At 38.9% G+C, this 20,574-nt stretch overlaps 1 protein-coding gene across 44 annotated transcripts in view; it reads right to left on the bottom strand.

Moving 5' to 3' along the window:
- The window catches only part of MAPK8 (mitogen-activated protein kinase 8), a 129,510-nt gene that overhangs the window by 108,577 nt on the left and 359 nt on the right, over window positions 1-20,574 (bottom strand). For 9 of the 44 annotated variants that reach the window (XM_054522285.1, XM_054522272.1, XM_054522271.2 and 6 more), the window contains exons 2-4: window positions 19,124-19,317; window positions 14,449-14,517; window positions 1,404-1,472 (exon numbers count right to left, since the gene is read on the bottom strand). The exons of 4 other annotated variants lie outside the window; for them this stretch is intronic. The gene's annotated coding sequence lies outside the window, so the exon portion shown is untranslated. Of the gene's footprint in view, window positions 1-1,403; window positions 1,473-14,448; window positions 14,518-19,123; window positions 19,318-19,470; window positions 20,245-20,270; window positions 20,406-20,574 lie in introns of those variants that run through there. 31 more of the 44 variants (XM_054522290.2, XM_024253789.3, XM_024253798.2 and 28 more) reach the window with 13 other exon arrangements.

Below are 20,574 nucleotides of genomic sequence, written 5' to 3'. Positions count from 1 at the left end.
TTTTTGTATTTTTAGTAGAGACGGGGTTTCACCATGTTAGCCAGGATGGTCTCGATCTCCTGACCTCGTGATCTGCCCGCCTCGGCCTCCCAAAGTGCTGGGATTACAGGCGTGAGCCACCGCGCCTGGCCCTCAATTTGATTTTTTAAAAAAATCTACTCTACTCCCCTCAAAACACCCTCTACAGTGAACATAGTACTTAATGGTGAAAAACTACTTTCCCCCCAAGAACAAGGCAAAAATGTCTCCTCCCATTACTCCTATTCAACATCATACCTAAAGTCCTAAATACTGCAATAAGACAATAAAAGGGAAGAAAAGGCATACAGATGGAGGGGGGAGAAGAAATAAAACTGTTTTTGTTTGCAGATGACATGATTGTCTACTTAGAAATTTCTGAAGAATTGAACAACAAAAAACAAACAAAAAACCCTCCTACTTGATACAGCTGTTTCCACCGGGTGTGAGTTAACAATTCTGATACTGCTATAAGACCTAGGTTGGAATTGAACAACTAAGTAAATACATGGTGTGTGCTGGGAGGCAGGTTTCCTGCTACTGGAGGAAATTTACTGGTCACTAAGGGGAGGACCAGGAATGATCCATATGGTAATAGATTAGAGTTGAAGACATTAAGAATTCATGTTTAGCTTATATAGATACAGATGGTTACAAATATTTATGCACATATAAATATTGATATATAATGTTAAATACTTATATGTGTCTCTCTAGACACATAGATATACAGATATTTCTAATATATGAATATATTTCTTTGCTCTATCTGCTGAGAGTACCTAAAAAACAACATCCCAGTAGCAACAAGCGCACCTAGATCTTTGTTTCTAATATCATTTTCTAATTAAAGGAAACAGTGCTCCTTAGAGAAATGGCTGATCCCAGGACTAGGGTAGAAAACATACAAGATGAGCTGGGAGCATCCTGCAGTGCCAGAAAGGAAGTGCTCAAAAAACACCCACACTGATGGAAGTACGTCAAAGGCACAGGAGCTAACTAAAGGGGTTCCCAATGGCCAAATCTGAAACAATGTGAGTAGCAAAATTAAGTATTAATAGTATTGGACTATAACCCAAAGTATAAAATAAGCAACCATGAGTCCATACTGATATAAACGACAGAATAAATTACTAAATGGGAGAAAATAAAAATCTCCTGCACAGAAGGATTCCAAATATTAATAATTTATGTAGATACTCTGCCGTCAAGAAGCAGGACATAACTCCCTAAAGTGTGGGCTGTGCATGGTCACCTTTCCCCAGTAGTACAGTATGAAAAGGAGGAAAAAAGAGTAACTTTACAATGGAAAAATCAGACAAACATTACCTCAGCCAGGTGATCAAAGTAAAAATCAAGTCATAAATTATGTTAACAGTACATACCCTTGACAGGATGTGATGAAATGATGCTTTACCTCTGTGATTTTCCTTCTAGAAACCCATAAGGCCAGTCTAAAAATGAGAAAAACATCAAATTCCAATAAAACGGTATCCCACAAAATATTTGAGCAGTCAAGGTCATCAAAAAAAGGAATATCTGAGAAACTCACAGCCAAGAAATCCTAAGGAGATATGACAACAAAATGTAATGTGGTATTCCAGATGGGATCTTGTAAAAACAAAACAAAAACACTAGCTAAAAACTAAGAAAAGCTGAATAAGCTATGGATTTTAGTTAATAATGTACCAATAATTTTCACTAATCGTAATAAATGTGCCATGCAAACATACGATGTTAATTATAGGAGAAATTGGGTCTGGGGTATATGGAAACTGTAGTATATACTCAATTTTTCTGTAAAACTAAAACTTCTACAAATGAAGACTATTTTAAAAAGAATGACTGAAATGATCATAAAACTTCTGAAAAAAACAAAAATCCCTGTGATACAGAGAGACTGAAAGTTATGTGCCACTTTTTGAAGATGACTACTCCAAATTGGTTAAATTTTCAAAATTGGTATGTTAAAGAGTTGGTATATTAAAGAGAAATAAACATTTATCTCATCTTGTTAGGAAGAACTGTAGTTCAATCCCAGTTGACAAGAGGGAAAGGTCTTCTTAACAGAGGAAAGCTAGTTAATATTAATTGATCAAGAAGGATGATAGGTGGGAGGCCAAGGTGGGCAGATCACTTGAGGTCAGGAGTTCGAGACCAGCCTGGCCAATATGGTGAAACCCCGTCTCTACTAAAAATATGAAAATTAGCCAGGCACGGTGGTGTGTGCCTGTAGTCTCAGCTACTCGGGAGGCAGAGGTGAGAGAATCGCTTGAACCCAGGAGGTGGAGGTTGCAGTGACCAGAGATTGTGCCACTGCACTCCAGCCTGGGTGACACAGCAAGACTCCATCTCAAAAAATAAAAATAAAAATAAAAATAAGGAGGATACGGTTAGAAAAACAAAAAAACAAAAACAAAAAAACACCATTTGCGAGCCCAAATGAAATAACTGATTCAAAGCTCACCAAGAGACACTCAACACATAGGTAAAAGGCTGCTGGAAAACAGGATATTCAAAGGGAACCAAAATGTCATCTCACTGATCTGCTGATTGTCAAGGGGAAACCCGTTGTTATAATGGATAGATCTGGTGAATACCACCTTAACACCAAATGATCACACTTTAGGCAAACCACCTGATGCCTGTGTTATGAGTCAATATAATGTACACAGGAGTAACTAAGCCAAAAAAAACTAACTATAATCCAGCCTTTAGGCTCAATCTTCTACTTCAGGAAACACAGTGGGAATTGAGATAAAAGTTAATTGCTACAAGAAAACAATCAGACAAATCCAAAATATGGGAAACATTCTATATGACAAATGGCCTGGTCTCTTCAAGAAGCCAATATCATGAGTGTTAAAAAAAAAAAAAAAAAAAAAAGAAAACAGGACAACTGTTGTATGTTAAAAGTGACTAAAGCAACAACAATCAAATGTAGTTCATAAACTGAATATTGGTTTGAAAAAACCAATTACAAGTTGACCTTTTTGGAGGAGAGGGGCGGAACAAGATGGAAGAATAGGACTCTCCAGTGATTGTCCCCTAACAGAAACATCAATTTGAACACCATCCATGCACGAAAACACCTTCACAAGAGCTATGGAAACTAGGTGAGATATCACAGTACCTGGTTGCAGCACAAACTGACCTTTTGGGGGAATAATTAGCAAAACTTGAATATGAACTAGATATTAAGGGCTTAAGTATGACATATGTAAGAGAACGTGTTTACTTTTAGGAGAGACATAAACGAATATGACAAAAAAGCTAACAACTACAATATCCAAATGAAGTATACAGGTGTTTACCGTAATATTCTTTCAATGTGTATGTCTGAACATTCTTCAGTTGGGAGTGATGTGGGAGAATGAAGTCACTTTAAAAAGTGGGTGAGGATGGTGACCAAAATGTTCAGTTGTAAGGAACCAAAAAACAGTAATAGCCGATTCTACTGACAGGTGTAACAAAGAAACACACTGATCTTAAACTAGGTTCCTATGACACATATACTGGAAGATGGCGCCAAAAAAGAGAGGGCATCATTTTACTAAACAATTCCTATCCTCAAAAAGTGTAAAATATCAACCAAAACTCTGCTGATAAAACCTTCTGAAATACACCCAGTATCTATCATTTTCTTAAGAGAAGAAGGGGCTATTAAAGATATACCATTTTTCCTCAATAACATTTAAGATGGATGGAAAACTTTGTGATTTTGAAATTTAAGAAGTATGGGAATAGTTTAGAGAATCAAAAACAAAAACTCTTTAAGACCTTACATTTATTTTCATACATAAATGAAGATGGCATGCTAAATCAAAATCAGTATCATTTTGTATCTCTCATATTAATAATGGGTTCTATGAAATTAAATTCTTTCTGCAATCCCTTACATACTACTGGCTGCGCAGATTTATACTGCTGTAAGACACAACCATAAGTCCAGCCCCAAAGTTGACTCCTTCAATTAATGACTCAGTATCCTAGGGTTTCTCTGCGAAATTTAAAAATTTTATTCAACACAACTAAGTAGATACTTCTCAAAGCCACCCCCATAATACCTAGATTCTACAGCCTTTTAATTATGACAATATCATTACAACAAATATGTCAGCTCCTTTGATACATGACTGCCCTTTTACACTCCTAATAGACATGAAAATGTTACCCTATACCTTTATCTTTCCCAAACTTTGCAAAAATATCTAGTTTTCCCTGCCATTTTCCCTCCCATTTCTATTCCTAAGGCTATTTCCCCCTTTTCTAATAATTTCTATAATCTGTAGAAACTGGTACCCAAAATCTTACCCTCAGGAAAAACTGAAACCACATATACTACAATTTCAAACAGAGACTCTTATGACATAAATCTTGATCAACCTAACAAATCACTTTCCTTAAAATGGTGAACCAGATAATTCAAACCAATTATCTTACTGGGAGCAACTAGAAAAACTGGACACCTGCCCAAGTCCCCAGGAAAAAAAAAATGTTTTAAAAATCAAAACCAAAAAACCTGTTTGAGGGCATCAGAGTGCCAAGGTAGTGAAAAAGCATGAAGACCAAGATCTGGGAGAGTAAGGAAAAGCTCATAAGGGAGTCTGGCATCCGTGGCCATTTCTCCTCCTGAAGGGATCTGCCAATTCCAAAGAGGTGACTGAGAAGCTGAGCTTGAACTTGCAATAGATTTACATGACTAGAGAGGATTAAATATTGGAGTTAAGGGCCCAAGAAAGTGTGGGGGTGGGGGCATGTGGGGCTGATAACACCCCTGGCTTTATGCTAGGACTCCAAGGGGTCGTATCTAGAAGTAAATAAAACATAAAATAGACCAGCCTTCGTAGACTCCGGAACCCAGTTTTGAAACATCATAGTCTCTGACTGGATTAAGATGATTCGGGATTGCTAGTGCCACTAGCTTGCCTCCTGCCAAAAGTCAACAAAAATCCTCTCTAGAAGGAGATAGCATCATTCCCAAACCTTAAATTATCTATATAATTTTCCTTATATAATGTCTTAAGTTATTCGACACAGACATGCTTAATATATTCAAAAAAGTTTTTTTTTTTTTTTTTTTTTGGAGAATCATGAAAGACTGGCACAGTACAAAACCCTGCTAACTTCAAAATTTCAAATACTTCACTCCATAATCCTTACATTCATCTCTGATGAATTCTTTTTAGGAATTCCCATAGCTGTTCTATGCCCTCCTTACTGCCCTTCAGTCCACATGCACTTGAAAACTTTACTGAAGTAAGAAAAATCAGTCATCCAATCTAAAAGGAATTCATACACTCACAGACAGACCCTCTAACCTGTCTTCTCTGTATATTACCTGAGAGGGAACATACTCCACTAAGTTGCCACAAGCAAGTGAACTCTAATGGGGAGACACCATAGGTTTTCCAACATTTTCCAACATAACCTATTACACACACACCTCTGTGTCTATCTATATATAAATATACTCACACATCTATGGGAAACACAACTTTCAAAAAATTCTGAACTACAGTAATCAACACACTGTGGGAACCTAAGAATAGACACACAGATCAATGGAATAGAATTCAGAGTCCAGAAATAAATCTGCCTTTTTTTCAAGAATGCCCAAGACAATTTGGTAAGAAAGAATAGTATTTTCAACAAATGGAGCTAGGACAACTGCATGTCTATATGCAGAAGAATTACCTCATACGCCTTCCTTATACCATACACCATAAAATTAACTCAAAATGGATCACAGACCTAAATGTAAGAGCTAAAACTATAAAACTCAGAAGAAAATGCAGAGGTTGTCTTCATGACCCTGAGTTAAGCATTGGCTTCTTATAAAAGATTCCAAAAGCACAAGGGAAAAACAAATACATTGGATTTCTTTACTGAAATTAAAACTTTTTGTGCTACAAATGATGCCATCAAGAAAGTAAAAAGACTACCTCCAAAACAGGAGAAAATATTTATAAACCATACATCTGTTAAGCAACTTGTATCTATAATATATAAAGAACTCTTTGGCCAGGCAAGGAAGCTCATGTTCGTAATCCCAGCACTTTTGGAGGCCAAGGTGGGAGGATCACTTGAGCCCAGGAGTTACAGCACCTGGGCAGCAGAGTGAGACCCCATCTCTGCAAAAAATTTTAAAAATTAGCACGGCACACCTGTGGTCCTAGCTACTTGTGAGGCTGGGAAGGGAGGATCATTTGAGTGCAAGAGTTTGAGGCTGCAGTGAGCCCAGGTTGCATCACTGCACTCCAGGATGGGTGACAGAGCAAGACTCCCATCTCTTAAAACAAACAAACAAACAAAAAAAAACACTCTTACAACATAATAAAAAGATAAATAACTCAATTTTTAAAATAGGCAAAGAATCTGAAATATTTCTCCAGAAGATATAAAAGTGGCCAAGAAGCACATGAAACGATGTTCAATATCATTAGCTATCAGGGAAATGCAATTTAAAATCACAATGGGATACCACTTCACACTCATCAGGATGGCTATTTTCAAGACAGACAATAACAAGCTTGAATAGGATGTGGAGAATTTGGAATCTTCACACCTTGCTGGTGGAAATGTAAAATGGTGCAGCCACTTTGAAAAACCGTTTGGCAGTTCTTCAAAATAATAAGCACAGAGTTACCCATATGACCCAGCAATTCCACTCTTGGATACATACCCAAGAGAAATGAAAACATACAACACAAAAAAACTTGTGTACGAATGTTCATATTCATAACTTGTGTACTATATTACTTACTATAGCCAAAAAGTGGAAACAATCCAAATGCCCATCAAATGAAGTGTAGGTAAATAAAATGTAGCATATCGTACAACCAAATAATATTTGACCATAAAAAGAAATGAAGGTCAGGCACTGTGGTTCATGCCTCTAATCTCAGCAGCACTTTGGGAGCTCAAGGTGAGAGGATCACTTGAGCCCAGGAGTTCAAGACCAGCCTGGGAAACAAAGGGAGAGCCTGCCTCTACAAAAAATTTAAAATTAGCCAGGTGTGGTGGCATGTGCCTGTGGTCCCAGTTGCTCAAGAGGCCGAGGCAGGAGGATTGCTTGAGCCCAGGAGTTTGAGGCTGTAGTGAGCCACGATCATGGCACTGCACTCCAGCTTGGGTAATAGGGTGACAGAGCAAGACCTGATCCAATTAAAAAAAAAAAAAAAAAAAAAAAAAAGGCCGAGCAGTGGCTCATGCTTGAAATCCCAGCACTTGGGAGGCCGAGGTGGGGGATCACCTGAGGTCAGGAGTTCGACACCAGCCTGACCAACATGGAGAAACCCTATCTCTACCAAAAATACAAAATAAGCTGGCTGTGGTGGCATGCGCCTGTAATCCCAACTACTAGGGAGGCTGAGGCAGGAGAATCACTTGAACCAGGAAGGCAGAGGTTGCAGTGAGCCAAGATCACGTCATTGCACTCCAGCCTGGGCAACAAGGGTGAAACTCTGTCTCAAAAAAAAAAAAAAGAAAAGAAAAAAAAACAAAAACAAATGAAGTACCGACACATGATACATGAACCTTAAAAACAACATGCTAAGTGAAATAAGCCAGTCACAAAAGATCGCAGTGTATGATTCCACTTATATGAGATATCCAGAATGCGCTGGGTGCAGTGGCTGACACCTGTAATTCCAGCACTTTTGGAGGCTGAAGCGGGCAGATCACTTGAGGTAAGGAGTTCAAGACCAGCCTGGCCAACATGGTGAAACCCTGTTTCTACTAAAAATACAAAAAAATTAGCCAGGCCTAGTGGCAGGCACCTGTAATCACAGCTACTCGGGAGGCTGAGGCAGGAGAATTGCTTGAACCTAGGAGGCAGAGGCTGTAGAGAGCCAGGATCACGCCACTGCACTCCAGCCTGGGAGACAGAGCAAGACGTCATCTCAAAAAAATAAAAAAGAGATAGCCAGAATGAGCAAAACTATAGAGAAGAAAGTAGGTAAGAGGCTGTTTAGGGCCAGGGAGAGGAGGGGGTGTGTGTGAAGAAATGGGGAGTGACTGCTAGTGAGTATGAGGTTACTTTCTGGGGTGACAAACATGTTCTAAAGTTAGGTTGTGATGATGGCTCCGTTATTCCAGGAATATACTAAAAAAGCTGTGAGCTGTATATTTCAAATAGATAACTATAATGGTATGTGAATTATATCTCAAGAAAACCGTTAAAAAATTCTTAGTCCCTTATTACACATGACACACTATGGTATTTTCTATTTCATTTCTTTTAAAAACATAACAGAAATTGTGATCTCCTAAAATTCTATAACCTACTAATGGGTCATGAGTAACAATCTGAAAGCACTGCCACCGAGTCCTACAACACTAAAAGTGATAACCACCATCTCCTGTATCAGGACTAATCCTCTCATACCTCACATCCCTACTTATGGTCACCAGAAAAAATCCAGCTCTCCCTGGTTATCTATTATTCCCTGAATTCTCACTGCCACACTGCTGTGTACGTCCTCCATTTGACTCAATTCTTCATCCTCCTAATTCCTTTACTTGGCCTTCTGAAATTCCCAATTTGTGACAAGCAAACTTAGCCTGTTACACTACCTTTAACCTTTCTTGTCATCGTCTATCCTCCCTCCAATTCTTCCTTATTCATTGAGGACATTACAACTGGTTTACAGTACGTACCCTTACTCCCCTCACTAGTTGCTGATTTCACCATGCATGCAGACTGACCCTTTTTTAATACCTCAGACTCTAACTCATTGGCCTCCTCACGTTCAGGACTTGTCTCTGAATTCCACCTCAGAAGCCCACACCCAAAGTTAACCTGAGCATTATTAATGTCAATAATTATCATACTTGTGAAATCTCTCTTTCAGGTATTCCACTCTGACCATGGCATTCAATCTTTCAAGTTAACTTACTCAAACCCTGTGGCCAGTTACACACTCAACCACCACCCCACAATAAGCATTCTAGTTAAAAGGTCCTTATTTCCCTTGTCCCCCTTTCCTTCTTTTGTACTGATCTGGTGTGATAGTTTTAAGTGTCAATTTGGCTAGGCTGTAGTACCCAGTTATTCAAACACTAACGTAGTTGATGTGAAGGTATTTTGTAGATGTGATTAATATCTACAAACAGTCAAGTTTAAGTACAGGAGCTGATCCTTGATACCGTGGGTAGGCCTCATCCAATCACTTTATAAGGCTTTAATAGCAAAAACAAGTTTCCCTGAGAAAAACAAAATTCTGCCTCAAGGCTGCAGTATTAACTCCTGACCAAGAATTTCCTGCCGGCCCTACAGATTTCAGACTTGCCAGCCCTCACAAAAACAAATGCCTTAAAATCTCAGTCTATCTGTCTATAACTCCGATTTGCTGTTTCTCTGGAGAACTCTAATACACCTGGCAAAATCTCACCCTGGGTAAATCCAACTACCTGCCTTAATCTGTGCCTGTAACGGCTAAATAATGCTGGGGGGAAGGGGTCACAAAACCAGGCTGACTGATATCACTTTAAATTCAAGATTTTAAACCTTAAATGAACAATCAATACTTCTTGGCAAACTGCTTCAAATTCCCCAAACTCCCATCCCTTTCTGCCCGCATGAATCTCATGCTTCATTGAGCAAACAGAAACCACAAGAGAAGATGAAAGCCAGGAGAACAGGCCTTCACCTTCCAACTTCCAAACTTCCTCGCAAGGGCACACAACTTTTCTGCATTTCCTCCTGTTAGATGGAAAAGCTCTCTCCTCTACTGAGGGCCAAACTCTCTACCCGTACTCTGCATCCCCTTTCCTACATACAGCAATGCCATTTTCACTCATTTTCTGAGCCTCACAATTTCCTTTATCCACCAACCCATTTCTTTGTTCACTTCAGAGATAATCTTAAAAGAGTGGTCTGCACCCACTGTGTCAGCACTTGCTCATTTCTCACTGTTTTTCAAAGTGTTTCATTCAGGGGCTGGGTGTGATGGCTCACGCCTATAATCCCAGCACTTTGGGAGGCTGAGGTGATAAGATCACATGAGGCCAGGAGTTTGAGACCAGCCTAGGCAACACAGTGAGACCCCATCTTTACAAAAAACTTAAAAATTAGCCAGCCGAGTCCCAGCTACTCAGGAGGCTGCAGGCTGAGACAGGAAGATTCACTTGAACCCAACAGTTTAAGGCTGCAGTGAGCTATGATCACACCACTGCACTCCAGCCTGGGCAACAGAGGGAGACCCTGTCTTTAAAAAGAAAAATCATTCATTGTTTTTTAACCATCTTCAACTTGGCTTCTTTCTTCCCACTTTAATAAAACCGTCCAACAAGATCACCAACAACTTCCCATATAATCTCTCTATGCCTGTTTCCTCATGTATAAAATGGGCGTAACAGTGCCCACCTTGTAGGGTTGCTGTGTGATGTTTAAACAATTTAACATACATAAAGCACAAGAACAGTGCCTGGTATATGATAGGCACCAAATATGCATTAGCTCCTACACCATTAGGATAGTCTGGATACTTGTTTTCCCGAGGTTCTAACTTTTTGTTTCTAGCTTACTTAACAATGTATGCGTCCTTCAGTAGAAAACTGCCTCAGCTTTTTGGTGGGAGCAGGGGAAGGGAAGAAGAGACAGAAAATAAACTATTTAATCCCCATTAAGCAATGAGATCTCTACTAAAGTTCAGCTAAGTATCTAACTACCATATAATTTCATAAGGATGAGCGACCTGCCCCAACCCAGTCGCCAAATCAAGCTCACTCTTTGCACCCTCTCACTCCTGTGCTTTCCTGACTTGATTTTTGCATTTTTCCAAGCTTAAGACCCTCCTGTCTACATTCATTCACTTCATACTTCTACATATCTTGACCTCTACTTTGACTGCATGCTCTCTGACGCCAGACTAAATTATATTTCTGGGAGCTGCCTCTGGGTGCTAAGCACATAGAAAGCAGCCTATACGTACAGTCACGCCTTGCTTAAGGACGGGGATACCTTCTGAGAAATGCATCATTAGGCAATTTCGTCACTATGCAAACATCATGGAATCTACTTACACCAACCTAGATAGTACAACATACCTAAGCTATAATATGGTGTAGCCTATTGACCCTAGGCTACGAACCTGTACAGCATGTTACTGTACTGAATACTGCAGGCAACTGTAACACAACGGGAAGTATTTGTGTATCTAAACACAGAAAAAATAGAGTAAAAATATAGTATAATTTTATGTGACCACTGTAACATATGTGGTCTGTCATGGACCGAAACCTCACCATGTGGTACATGACTGTATCATCAAATAAGAGACAAGGCAGTTAACTGCTAATCCTACATTCACTATCAAATGATCCCCAACTTGTCCATTTAACATTTTGAAAACCACAATTCATTTCAAGTTACATTAACTTTAAAGAGGAAACTTCACACTACTTTAAGTATTCCCATAATCCCTCCCTAATTTCATTATTATTGATAACCTTTAAATACGCAACAGATAAATATTCTGGCTCTTCTTTTACATATAATGGAGGAAAACTATAATCTTCTAAAATCACCACTATAAATGCAATAAGAAAAAATATAGGAGTATAAAAAGTTGGGGGAGGGAGGAGGTAAAAATCAATGGAAACAAAAAAGCTGGCATGACATAAGAAAAATAAAAAATTCAACTACAAAACTATTAGAAATAATAAATATTCTACAGGGGGCTTATTATTTAATATATAAAATATTAACTAATATACAAAATAAAAAGCTTTCTTATATATAACCAGATAGAAGATAAAAGTGGAAAAAAAGATGCCATTTCCGGCAGAAAAAAAAAAAAAAACTTAAATACATAAAAGAGCAAAAAAAAAATTTTAATGTTTAAAAATGCTATCAGGAACCCAAAATGAGACTTCAACAAATGAAAAGGTTGTTTTTCCTATTCTTGGATATAAAGGTACAACATCATAAAGCTGTCACTTATTCTATAAATACAAAGAAATCCTAACAGTAAACTGATTCCATGTAATAGAAGCCAATCATTGGGGAGCAAGGTGATTTGAAAAGGATGTAAGAAAAGGTTCTGGGTGATGGAAGTGTTCTGTATTTTGATCTGGGATTGCACAAGTGTATACATAGGCAAACTTATTGGACTGTAATGCTTGTGCATCTAGCTGTACATAATTTTACCACAATAAAATAAAAAAAGTGATTCCAACAGAAAGACTGGCAGAGGAGGGGTACAGACTAGACTAGATGGGTTGTTTTTAGAAGTTCATATAAAATAAGATAGAAGCCAGAAAAAAACTTCTGAAAAGGAAGAGAAATAAAAGGGAATTAGACCTAGCAGAAAACACAGCATAAACTACAATAATAAAAACAGGATGGCTTGGGTCCCAAACAGGTGGATGGGTCAATGGAAACAATGGTACCAAATACACATGGAAATTTTGTAAATGGTAAAGGTGGCATTTTAAATCAGTTAAGACAAAGATGGATTATTTAATAAATGGTGTAGGGACAACTGGATGGATATCTGGTGAAGAAAATAAAGTTGGAACCATACATAATAGCCTACCATAGAATGGAAAACAGCTAATTGGGGAAAAACATTTCCAAAAAATAGCATGGAGCCAATTTGTAAAATTAATCCTACAAATCTAGGAAAATGAGCAACAAAGCAATAGAAAAATATGCAAAGACAAGGACAGTTCAAAAGAAAGAAAATACAAACAGCCCTTAAAAGATGAAAGCTGTCTAAGGGTAATAAGAAGCAGGCATCCTTACACAGTCTGGTGGAATGGAAGTTCAACAACCTCTACAGGCTACACTTCAGCAACACATAAAATTACAAATGCACATACGTTGGCCTAGAACTCTACCTCTGGAAATTTATCCTATGCATTTAAGTGCAACATGACGTATGCACAAGGTAATCCACTGCACCCTGGCTTTTGATAGCAAAAGTCTGAAAACTACCTAAATACGCATCAAAAAGGAGTTAAATGGTATACCAATATAATGATGTTATGGACTGTCTGTGTCCCTCCAAATTCATATGTTGAAGCCCTACCCTCTAACTTGATAGTATTTGGAGGAGAGACCTTTAGGAGGTAACTAAGCCTCTCATGACTATATTAGGTCATGAGGGTGGAGCCCCCATGATAGGATGAGGAACAGACTAGAGCTCTTAGAGGCCATGTGAGGATACATCCAGAAGCCAGCCACCTATAAAGCCAGGAATAGGACCCTCACCAGGGAACCCAATTGACTAAGTAGCCTAATCTTGAACTTCCCAACCTCCAGAACTGTGAGAAATAAATTTCTGTTGTTTAAACCACTCAAGTTATGGTATTTTGATATAGCAGCTCAAACAGAGTAAGACAATTGGAATACCACAAAGATGTTAAAAAAGCATGCCATTTACATACTGATATGACTGATATAAAATAATCTCTCAGCTATATTAAAACAAAAAAGCAGGCCACGTGCGGTGGCTCACACTCGTAATCCCAGCACTTCGGAGGCCAAGGCAGGTGGATCACCTGTAATCCTGGCTACTCAGGAGGCTGAGGCAGGAGAATCGCTTGAACCTCGGAGGCAGAGGTGGCAGTGAGCCAAGATTGTGTCACTGCACTCCAGCCTGGGCAACAAGAGTGAGACTCCGTCTCAAAAAACAAACCAACAAGCAAAAAACAAAAAAGCAAAAGATGATACATATTGCATGCAACAACTTAGACTAAATAAAAAGGGAGGAAGCAGAGCAGAGGCTATACAGTACTGTATATATGTATGACACCTATCCTTCATTGGCAAAGCCAAAATCTATAAAGCTGTGAAAAATACGTTTTTAAAATAAGTTTAGTACAAACGTATTTGGTGGCAAAACCTGACGAGACGTAGCATAAGATTTTATAATCTTTATTCGCCCTACTTGTATTTGTTATGCTTTTATAAAAATATTAATGTCTTTGATTATTTCTGGGTGGTGGTGGTGGTGTTTTTTGAGACAGAGTCTCACCTCTGCCGCCCAGGCTAGAGTGTAGTGGCACGATCTCAGCTCATTGCAACCTACGCCTCCTAGATTCAAGAGATTCTTCTGCCTCAGCCTCCCAAGTAGCTGGGATTACAGGCATGCACTACCATGCCCAGCTAATTTTTGTATTTTTAGTATAGACGGGGTTTCACTGTGTTGGCCAGACTGGTCTCAAACTCCTGACCTCAGGTGATCCGCCCGCCTCGGCCTCCCAAAGTGCTGAGATTACAGGCGTGAGCCACCGCACCTGGCCTATGTCTGTATTTTTCACAGAAATGTTAATGTGTTTAATTATGAGGCTAAAACCTCTTACTAGGGATTTTGGATAATATGGTAGATGCGCTACATTATCTTCCCACAATTGCAAAAAAAGCTTTCATTCTAAAATACATCTGGACCAAGGATTTTGAACAAAGGATTATATACTTACACATATATAAACTATCTTTGGAAGTATTCACGGGAATTTTAACAGTTTCCAGGCAGAAGAACTAGGTGGCTACAGAGAGTAGAAAAGGAGATTCTTTATCTTTTTAAATCTTTGGAATTTTGAGTCAAAGTGAATTCATTACTACTTAGTCAAAATATAAAATGTAAACAAATTAAAACATTAACGCTTTTAAATTCTCAATAGTAACAGCCAAAGTTAGATGCTTTGGTTTTTGTTTAACTGAAAAGTGACCCTTTCTCAAGTCACAGAGAAATCCATACAGCAGTAGCTTTTCTTTATCTTACCTTTGGTTGACCCAATGGCATCTGAAAATCAGAGAGCCATCCTTTCTGGAACAAGTCAGAAAATGGTGATTTTTCCACCCAATTAATGACTTTTAGGAAATAACATCTTATGGTTTTGATGTTTCCTGCCGAGCAAAGCAAGTGCTTGTGTGTGGCTGTTTTTCATTTCTAGTTTCCCCAGAAATATGGTGGGTGGCGGGCTTGAGTCTCTCAGCACCAAGAGGCAGTACTGGAGGCCTATACTTCTCAATACTGGAGAGAGACTTTAAAAAGTGTTTCTAGTATAGATCTAGCCTTACATCATAAGAGCTTCAATACAGAGGAGATTGAGAACTCTGGTTAGTACCTGAGTAGATCTTTTCTACTGTCAGCTTTTCATATTTTTCATATACTTATTTTGATACCCTGTTGTATTCCAAAATGAATTCATAAGGTTTGCCTTTTCTGATGATTTGGATTTTGACTAATGTGCACCACACTCTCAACTTAAACCAGGAATCAGAAAAGAAGATATCTTGCTTTCTGAGGTTTATCAAGTGAGTACAAAGGCATGGCAAGAGATGTAAGGTTTGGAAGGCCCCAAATGCCCCAATGACAAAAGAAATTCCTAATGAAATGACTAACAATATTTGCTTCCTTGTGTTAGGACATAAATGTGCTTACGTTAATCCTTATCTTCTATCAAATTATACTCGGCTCACTGAGGGTAGAAACTGACTTCTATTTCCTTTGGCCCCCACATCACTGAATACCTGGATTGGTATAATGCAATGCTCAGTAAATACTGCCGAAGTAAAAACCAGTGTCATCTCATAGTAGATGCTCTTGAGAAGGAACAAGAAATTTAATCTACCATTATAACCATAGAAACGCTAAACAGAAGACTTAGAAAACCACAGAAAATACAGAAAAGATGATATTTCTAAGTGGTACTAATAAATAATCTCCCTCATTTTTTAAGAGGACTCCATGCCTCAATGAATTGTTGTGGTTACCAGGTCTCTGACAAATTTGCAATCTTCGCAGAATCAAAGATCCCAATAACACTAAATTTAAAAGATGTAACAGCATTCCATTTTCTTCAAATGTGTCACATGATAAAGCTATTCATAGCTCCTAAATTCTCATTCCTTTAGATGTCTATAACAAACCTAGGAAAGCTTAGGCAATTTTCTCCTGTGGGAAAAGGCAAAAAATCGTGAAAGTGGCAAATATGTTCCCTTCAATATTTGCTTTTGGAACATTTCCAAATTTTAAGATAGAGAGGATTACTGGTCCAAATGTTAATATAAATCATCTCAGTCAATTCAGATTACATGAGATGATCGAATGTTAAATAAACCCCCCAGAGATGCAGAGTGAAACAAATGGCATATTCTGGAGAATTAGAATGGACACTAAACTGTGCACATTAGAATGTGCATTAAACTGGTTTGACGTTTACTTGGCATTTTATGTTTGTTCAAAGTTAAAAATAAGTGATAACAATAGCAAAAACTACCTGAATACATATATCTAGCATTCCAGCCACCACACCAGTGCCTTATTTAAACCTCACAGCCCTATGAGGTTATGTGCTATTATTATTCTCATTTGACAGACAATAAAACAGACCCAAATATGTTATGTAACCTGAACTAGCCTATATCACAGTTAGATTGGAGCACGATTAGAACTCAGGACTGACCTTAAAACCCACGCTAGCAATCATTGTAAGGTTTGAGTTCCTTAACTTTCTAAAGAATGGCAGATTTTAACTAAATCTGAAATATAATAAAGGGTAACAGGAAACACAGGTATCTCTTGTATTTGTGATATAACCCACCTCCAAGAAAAAGAATGGAAGCTACTAAGTTTTCCAAAAAGGTGTCTCCTCTCTCTCTCTCTCCATACACATACATACACACACATACACACACACATACACACACAATTTTAAAAAATGGATTTCAGTGAAATTTGGCCTGCACAGAGATGTGAAGTGGGCTTTTGTTTGGCGGGAACCCTTTCATATACCTTTTAAAAGAGCATAAATTAACTGTTTAGAGATGCCTTCAGTCTCATCCTTGATTATAAGCTTCCTGAGGATAATGAACTCATTTTATGTCTTCCACAAAGTCTCTGAGAGCATAGGGTCTCATGAGAAGGCATGATGCTGTGGAATAAATAAAAACCTACCTTTCCAAGAATCTCTAGCTTATGGTGAAGACTTCCATTTGTTTTCTAAGTCTGGATATTAAAGAAAAAATTCAACTCAACAATTTTTTTGGCTTCTGAAAATTACAAAATCCTAACTTTGACTACTGTTCTTAACTTAGGCTTCTGATTATCACCCAAGAAGGGCTCTTTTTGTCCTAGTATGTTTTCTCAAGAACCACCTATCTGAGAAACAAGCCTTCTATAAAAAAAAGTTCTGACAGCCTCGGTTTATAGTTTTAAAGCCAAAAACATTAAGGCATTTGCCTAAAGCTCCAGAACTTGATGACAAAGTCCAGATGGCAGAACTGAGAAATGAACCTAGGTCTGATTCCTGGATTGCTCTAGCTCCACCTATTGACCTGAATGACAGGATAACTCATTTCAATACTCCTGTTACCTTTCAGTCAACTCACTTCTGAAATCAAAGTTCAACTTAACCTGCATTAAGAGTAAGAATGCAAGGCTTCTAAATGTTCAGGTAAAGAGCTCATGATTAAGACAATCAGCATCACAGTTCTCTGACATACGCAAATGATTCATATATAAAGCTATGTGGTTATAATGACTTCCTTGGACTACATGAATCAGAAAAGCTACTACCCATACCACTGACTTGACCAGAGACCGCTAGAGCACTGGAATCCTAATGTCAGACACTATTTTGTATTTCTATTCGTGCAACAAAGCATCTCAACCATGTAGATGACTCAAATATGTCAAAATTCAACCCGCTCGCAAAGCAGACCAACAAGAAGCAGGCTCCTATTCAACAACCTCTTAGTACTAGGATAGTTGGGGACTAGTCATTTAACAACAAATTACTTCAAGTTGTTTCATTGAACATCTCATCCTCACAAGGTCACTTTGATAATATCAGGCACGGAGCAAATAGTTAAGATTCTAACCACATTAATTTGTATACAATTTATTCTTGCACTAATTTCCTTTCCAAATGGCATTTCCCCCAGGATGTAAAAGAGTATGAAGGATATAGTTTCCTATTCTGCCAGGACAGGACATTTAAAAGGAGCCCTTTTCACACTTATTAAAGGAATATATTTACTAACAGAATCGATGCTATATCTCTTACTTTAAAGCATAATTTGAAGTGAAATTCAGAGTGACTGCTAATGGATATGATGTTTCTTCTTGGGTTGATGACAATGTTCTGGAATTGGTGATGGTGATCAATGCACAACATTGTGAATATACTAAAAACCACTGAAATAGATACACTCTAACTGGTGAATTTTATGTCAATTAAATTGCAATAAAGCTATTTTTAAAAACCAACAATTTGGAACACAAAATAACACAACTCTGGTTCTTTACACAGCCTGTGAGCTACTGCCAAAGGATTGTCAGTAACCCCTACTAGAATCTGACATACCTTAACTATGTAAAGCAATAAAACTTTGGTATCTCAAAGATTTTCAACCCTCATCTTAAAAAAGTATCATTTTCTTATTTCTTCATTTCCACTTCACAGCAAATAATAAGAAACTCATTAATTAGTTCACTCATTTCATATTCTTTCAAATCCAAAACAAACGCTAAACTGTATTTAGTAAGTGGAAAAGAGCTTTAACTTCGATAAATCAATTATTTTGAGTCTTAGGCTCATATTTTGTACCAATCGTGTTAATACAAGTTAGAACTTAAAACCAAACATTTCAAGTAAATATTTCTAAAATATCAGAAATATTTCTAATAAACATTTATGTGGTTTTGTCCTCAATTTTCCACAAAATAAGTCACCAAAAACCTTTCAAATAATATTCACAAAATTATAAATGCAATCATTTTAGACCCCTACTGAAATACCAGTTTATGAGTGCCTGTGTGTGGATTACGTACATGCACTCACACAGACACACATAAACTAGCACATACACAGAAACACACACTCCACAACCTACTTTATTAATCATATTTAAAAAAATTTAGACAAGATTTTATTTTAGGACAGTGAATGACCTACACGTGATTCAAAAGCCCATGTCATCATAACAGATAATGTACAAGAACTGCCCATTTAGCCATCTGAAGTGACAGTTGCATGAAGCTTCCAAAACTTTATGGAGAACATTACGGTTTTTTTTAAGGCTTGATTTTAAATATTATCAATTATAAAGAGCTTTTCATCAATCCGACTTTCATTGAACACTTACTATATTCCAGGCTAGGTGGTGGAGAAACAGATGCAAGACAGGCCTGCCCTCAAGGAAGTCCCATTTTGATTGCTTGCTTTTGTCGGGCACAGCACTAAACATGTTCACTTAGAGCATCTGACCTCCTAGGTTTAACGTTAACCACAGCAGGGGAATCTGAGGTAACCATTACAAATGACTGTAAGGCTGCAAGACTGGAAAAAATAAAATTTAGAAATAAATAAAAGCTGTTGTATATTTAGACCAAATCTAATTCTACTTCCTAATATTACACTTGAACTTCCAGATACATTGCTTAAAAAATGACCCAGAATATAACCATACCTTCCTTAAGAGACATCACTTACGTAATTGTCTCATTTAAAGGTCCATCTATTATACTTCAGTCAAAGCATCCTCTTCCATGAAAGGATACTTTTCTTTACCTTCAAACCAAACCTCTTCATCTGGGTACGGTACTAAACAGCTGTGAATGAATGAATGAATGAAAAAACAGATGTTCTAATTGCCAAGGAGGTACTTGCTGGATGCTTATCTCAAAACACAATGGACTGACGGACCAGAATTCTACTGGAAAGATCGCTGAATTTCAGAGGTAAAAATAGTAATCACTGGACAATGCCATGTAGTCAACATGTTATTAAATTCGCAGTAAAGACCAGGCGGGGAACTTTCAGAAATAAAAACGGAAAGTGTTCATCAGCGTACTTTAAAATGGACTTGGTTCTACCATCTCTGAATCGGGAACACAAATGCGAGACAAAGAGATGGGAGGGTGGGGTGAAAAAGTCAAAAGGTCACCACCGAGTGACCCTCAAGAGAAATGCGCGCTGACCACCGAAGCTCGGGCCAAGCTGGATGGACACCTCCCACCCGAGCCACGGGCCTGGGCTCTGCCTTGCAGCCCAGAGCTGCAGGCCACCCCGGCCCTTTTCAGCGCTGCTGCCTGCGTTCGCCTAGAACGTTAGCACAAAGAAACCACCGAGAAGCAAAATACGGTCCCCATGGGCGCGGGGCAGGCTTGGGGACCCGCCGGCAGAAGCGCTCTCCCCGGCTCCCCGCCGGCCCGGAGGCAGCCAGGGCGCGGCGGGCCGCAAAGACACCTCCGTCCGACCCTTGCCGAAGTGTTTCAGAACTTGCCACCCACCTCCCCCGCTCCATTTTCGTCTCCCGCCGCGGAGGCAGGACCCGCGCGAAGAGGACGCGAGAGGACAGGCGGGCGGGGCTCGCGGCGGCAGGCGGGCTGGCGGGCAGCGGAGCGCGCCCAGGTCCCGCAGCCCCACGCCCCCTCGGCTGGCCCCCGCCTCCGCGCCGCTATTGTTCCCGCGCCGCCCCCGCCCGCCGCGCGCTCCCGCCCCCACTCCCACAAGGGGGTTACGGCTGAGAAGGCGGCGGCGGCGGCAGCGGCACAATAACATAAACACGACGGGACCGCCTGCCGCCCCGGCCCT

This window comes from Pongo abelii, chromosome 8 (assembly GCF_028885655.2).
Source record: "Pongo abelii isolate AG06213 chromosome 8, NHGRI_mPonAbe1-v2.0_pri, whole genome shotgun sequence".
Classification (NCBI taxonomy): Eukaryota; Metazoa; Chordata; class Mammalia; order Primates; family Hominidae; genus Pongo; species Pongo abelii.
Note: the sequence above shows the minus strand (reverse complement) of the source record. Positions and strands in the feature narration are given on the sequence as shown.